Raw genomic sequence first — 6274 nt, 5'->3', positions numbered from 1 at the left:
ATACGTCTTAAGGAGCCGATGTCTAAATTAGTCAGGTAGCCAACAGTCTTGAAACTCCATGGCTGAAAGCAAGACGAACTATTTTTGTTGTTAGACATACAGCCATTTGATGACTCTGCACTGGGTTGTAGGAGAACAGACAACACTGTGTTCGTCTCTGGCCTTCTATCTTATCCATACACATACAATGACCTCCCTCAGGACTATGTGTCCCAGGGCCCTGGAGATTATGTGTCCTCTGGCTGGAATGCTGGAAGGTTCGTTCTGATTGTCCCTCTGCTGGTGTACAGAAACTCCTACCTCAGATAACCAGTAGAGATGACCAGTGCAGAGAAGGCTCCACCATTGATAACTAGTAGAGATGACTGGAGCGCAGAAGGCCAACTCTAAATACTTACCCCTCGGTCTCACCACAATGCCACTCAGTCTACAAAGGCTGAGGGTTAAGGTCCGGACTGGGCAGAGAAGGGCTACATAGCTGCGGGATTGTTCCTCTGCCTGATGCCTCCCTGTTAGTAAGTTACCCTTAGTAAATCTCTATGTAAATGGGATGAACCAACTTGCTTTGTTTTTCCATCTCAAAGTGCCTTCTCAGACTGGAGGACACGTTACCGTCCTTTCTCTACCTTCTAACACATGCCCTGCAGTAATCACCCTCTTGAAATTTCCCTCTCTTGCTGCAGGAAAAGAAAAATGAATGTATGAGGAAGCATATGCTGACTTTTCAAGGTTTACAGCAGAAGTGAGAGATGCTACATCCACTCCCATGAATTGGATCACAGCTAAGTTTGTGTAGGGAAGTAAATGTCACCACGCATCTAGTGGGAGAAAACGTAAGTTACTATGAACAGCCTTAGGGGCTTCCACATTAAGGAAAAGAAAGGACTCCCAACATCCTAAGATGTTGTATTTTAAGCTACTTACTGTATCTAGATGAGACTGAAGGGCTGTCCTTGGGTTAGCATTACTTTGTTCTATGTATGGGAAGAAGGGTCATTGTGGGTAATGATTAGCCATAAGGATTGGGGTGTGTTAACCGCTGTTGGTAGTTCTTTTTTTTTTTTAAACCTTATCTTCCTTTTTTTAAAGATTTTATTTAAATGGCAGTTACTTAACATACAGTGTAATGTTAGTTTCAAGTGTACAATGTAGTGATTCAACAAGTCCTTAGGTCACCTTGTGCTCATCACAATTGCATTCCTTAATCCCCATCCCCTATCTCAATGGTCCTGCCGCCAACCTTCCCTCTGGGAACTTATCTTCTTATTCTTTATTAAACAAAATCACAGTTTAGAGTAGGGAAATAATGTCTTAATTAAAAGTAAGAGTAGCAACGATTACATAGCCTGGTAGTTATTTTCAGAATCACTGTGGTTATTTTGATGAAAAGGATCTGATACAGCTATTAAGCAACCATTGGCTTTTTCCCATGTTGTTTTATTTTCCCTAAACACAGAACAATTCTCACATGGCCATGAAAATAAAAACACTCTACTATGCATGGCCAAAGAGAAATATGGAAAAACCTGGGTACATGATAATGTTGTAGAGCCAATCATTTATTCCTGAACTGCCAACATTGAGACTTCTAATGAGCTCTATGAGCTCTAATAGCTCTAATGAGCTATGAGGGGTGGGGGAGAGGCGGGGGAAACTCTATATGATTACGATCCCTTATCTGAATTTCAGTTGCATACAACTTAAGTGATACAAAATCCAAAGTCTTCTCTACTATTTAGTCAACTCAACTATATAAGTGTAAATAAATTAAAATTAAAAATGTGTGTGTATAGATAGATATACATTAATATATATAACCGTAAATCTACTAATAGATGTAACGTGTCCCAAATCCACAATTAAAAAGTGGCAGAATTGAGATTTCAACTCAAATCTATATAACTACAAAATGTGTCCCTTCTGTTGCAATTAAATGCTTTATGTGATCTATCTATCAATCATCTATTTATCTATCTATCTATCTATCTATATGGGTTATTGTCTACAAAGAGCTTATTAAATTTTTTCTATTAGAAACCTTCTGAAAGTATTTGAAAAAAATATAGAAACACACAGAGTGCCAATGAACTCTTCATTATCACAATGCCCTCAATGTCTCCCATAGTTTTGCACAGCCAAATATTAAATTGTAAAGTTTCTTAGTAGCAGAGGCTCTAATTCCCATGATTCTAATTCATATGATTGGTAGGTAACAAAGAGACAACACAGTATAAAAGGAGAACCAAGACAAAAGGAGGATTTTCGTGTCCCTAGTAATTTACAACCACAAACCTGGGGCCTACGGGATGAAGCATAACTAACTCTTGTACAATAATCAATAGCGTTACATTTGGCCTTTTTTTTTGTCTTAAATTATTTGAAGGATACTAAAATTTATGGATGAATGCCAGCTCTTCAAAAAATAGAGCAATACTTCAAATAAGAGCCAATCAGGCAGCGAACTCAAAAACTTAAAAGGGAGAAAAATGCTTTAAATTATTGTCCATTGTATATTTTAAATTTACCAGGTTCTTTTTTAAATAAAATCCCTGAATGCCATTGTCATCCAAAGCCATTATGAGTTTATTTGGGGATATTTCTTAGATAGTCCTGATGTTTTCAGCTTAAAAAAAAAAATCATCAATCATCTTATCAAGTATATAGGACTCAATATACATGAGCAGTTGAGCAACGCTCCCGGGTTTATGAAGAGTTGAGAACATCTGAAAATCTTCCCAATTCTTTCTTTGAGTTAATCGCTTTGAAAAAAATCACTTCTTTACCCTGCAGGCCTAAACAAAGACCTTGTTCTATGAAACTGCGAGTTTCATGAAGTGCAGCGAATGCTGAGGACAGTGTTCTACTTTTTATAGAACGTCTATAACAATGCGTATAGACAAGCACACATGTCCAGCTCAGTGAAACCTCACAAAGCGAATCCATGGCGCATCCGCAAAATCAAGAGCTAGAACAAATATTGTTTTCCCTACTTGTGTCTCTTTGTGAGAACAACATACTCCTCAAAGGCAATTATTAGCCTGAATTTTAAAATTACAGCTTAGATATACCTGTTGTCTTTTTTTAAAATTTCATATAAGGGAAAAATAGACTGTGCATTGTTTTGTTTCTTTTGTTTAATATTATGTTCGTGAGATTTATTCTGATCTTTGTATATAATTCACTTATTTTTATAGCTCTACGGCATATTTTTGCACTATTATTCCAATAATCATATACCCATTGAACTTTGGAAGTGCCTGTGGGTGTCTGCAGTTTGGGACTATGATGTTTCTGTGAGCATTCGTGTCCTTGACTTTTGGTACGTATATGCATGCATTTCTGTGGAACACATACCTACACGTGGAATTACTGACTCATTGGGTATACACATGTAAGCTTTATGGATACTCACTGCCGAACCATCTTCCAAAATGATTGTACCACTTTAGGTCACCATCAGCAATATAATGGAGATCCAACAGTTCTCCATCCTCCCAACACTTTGTCTTATCTACCTTTTCATTTGTTGTAATATACAGTGGAAATTTTTAATTTCCAATTCCACTTCTCTTTTCGTGTGTTTATTGGTCAGGTGGTTTTTCACTCTGTTAATTTGACTTTTGACAAATAGTGTTTATTTTATTTTATTTTATTTTATTTTATTTTATTTTATTTTTTTAACGTTTATTTATGTTTTTGAGACAGAGAGAGACAGAGCATGAATGGGGGAGGGTCAGAGAGAGAGGGAGACACAGAATCTGAAACAGGCTCCAGGCTCTGAGCTGTCAGCACAGAGCCCGACGTGGGACTCGAGCTCAGGGACTGCGAGATCATGATTAGCTGCTTCCCATTCTGTGTCTCCCTCTCTCTCTGCCCCTCCCCTGCTCATGCTCGCTTTCTCTCTCTCTCTCTCTCTCTCTGTCAAAAATAAATAAACATTAAAAAAATTAAAAAAAAAATAAGAGCAGAATGTCTACCCTTATAGCTCTAGAGTTATCCTGGATGTGTTCTCATTGGTTTCCAAAGCTAGATATTTTGGGGGCTCATTTGCCTGGTGAAATTCTCAAGGGTTGGGGGTGCCTGGTATGGTGCATAGAGTCCTTACTCTTCAGGGAGACACTCAATATTTGCGAGATTCTTCCTGACTGTGGGAGGTGGGTTTTTTGGTCATACTGTGTTATGTGCCTCTCCTACCCACCTCCATGGGGCCCTTTTACCCTTTGTTGTGGAGAAGCTCTTCAACTAGTTTTCAATTCTTTTTCCAAAGGCAGTGTTAACCTAAGTAGCCATAGTCTGTTTCTTCTGTGGGGAGAGGTAAGTTCAGGATCTTCTTTCACCACCATCTTGAACCACCTTCAGAACGAAAAATGGCATATTATTGTGGATTGAGATCTACAACCTACCTGGAATTAATTTGATACAGTATGGGAGATGTCATGCTTAGTTTTTTTCTATATGGGTTTTGAATGAAAACCATGCCATTTATTTAAAGACTGTCTTTAATCCAATGCTCTGCAATGGAAATATGTCAAAACAAAAAAATGACTATTTATGTGTGGATCTCTTCCATCAAATTAGATTTCTAGTTTTGCAGTGATGTTAAATGTATTTCATGTGATTTAATATGAAGTCTTGAAATCAGGTACAGTAACTCCATTTATCTTGTATTTTCATGTATGAACGTACCTTGGTAATCCTAGCTTCTATATTTTCATTAAAAAATAGAAGCAGGAGGTCAAGTTGAACAAAAATTTAGAAATACAAAGACTTTCAAGATGCTTATTTGCAATTCATTGAATCCATAGATCTATACATGTATGAACTGGGGATACACTGATACCTTTAAAGTGTTCAGTTTCTCAATGTATGAGTGTTATATATTCTACCATGTAGAAAGCATCTATAATTTCCTCGGGAATATTTATGACTATTAACTGAAGAAATATTAGACACTTTGATATATATCTTCCTAGATATTTGCTGTTTCATGCTTTTTTAAAGATACTATATTTAGAATTCTATTTTCAAGAGTGTTTTTTTGTTATACAGAATTAAAATATTTTTATTATTATAGAATTCAGTAAACTTACTAATTTAGCTGTTAATTTTTTATTTTTATGAATTTTCTACATAAACATTCATATCATTGGTAAATAATAACAGCTATTATTATTTATAATCACTTTATTTTTTATTTCTTCTTCTTGCCTCCTTGTATGAAAGATTATTTATAATCATTTTACTTTTTATTTCTTTTTCTTGCCTCATTCTTTATGATGTATGAGGGTTAATCATCTCTACGGAAACATTGTCAACACCTCTCTATTATATACTCTATTTTAAGTGTATTTTGAAAGTTTATTCAATAAGGGAAGTTCCCATCTAATTTGAGTTTGCTAAGTGCATGTACTTTAAAAAATTCTATATTTTAGAGCAGTGTTGAGTTTACAGTAAAATTGAACTGAAGTAAAAAGTTCCTCTATATGTCATTTCTCCACAAATATGCAGCCTTCCTCACCATCAACATCCCACAAAATAGTGGTGCATTTATTTATTACAGTTAATGAACCTAGATCGATACATCCTTATCATCCAAGGTCCATAGTTTACATTAGGGTTCACTCTTGAGGTTTATAAGAGTGGGTTTTGACAAATGCACAAGAAGATGCATCCGCCATTGTAGAATCATATGGTGATATGTCCTAAGAAATCCTGTTTCTCTCTCCCAATCCACTTCCTCCTTCCTAATCCCTGGTAACCACTATTTTACCATATCCATAGTTTTGCCTTTTCAAGAATGTCATGTAAGTGGATTCATATAGTATGTATCCCTTTAGATTGACTTCTACATTTAGTAGTATGTATTTAATTTTCTTCTGCTTTTTTATGGCTTGATAACTTATTTCTTTTTAATGCTAAATAATATTTCATTGGCTGAATATAGTCACAGTTTATTTACTCACTGAACAATATGTTGATTGTTTTTGAGTTTGGGCTATTATACGCAAGGCTGCTATAAACATCCATGGGCAGGGTTTTGTGTGGACATAAGTTTTCAACTCATTTGTGTAAATTCCCAGGAGTACAATGCTGGATCATATGGTTAGAGTATGTTTATTTTTGTAAGAAACTCCAAAATTGTCTCCAAAGTGGTTATACCATTTTGATTTTCCCACCAGCAATGAATGAGATGACACGATATATTTTCCAATATTGGATGTTGTCAGTCCTTTGAATTTAGGCTATTCTAATAGATGTGTAGTGGCATTATTGT

The sequence above is a fragment of the Lynx canadensis genome, chromosome A2, assembly GCF_007474595.2.
Source record: "Lynx canadensis isolate LIC74 chromosome A2, mLynCan4.pri.v2, whole genome shotgun sequence".
Lineage (NCBI taxonomy): Eukaryota > Metazoa > Chordata > Mammalia > Carnivora > Felidae > Lynx > Lynx canadensis.
Note: the sequence above shows the minus strand (reverse complement) of the source record.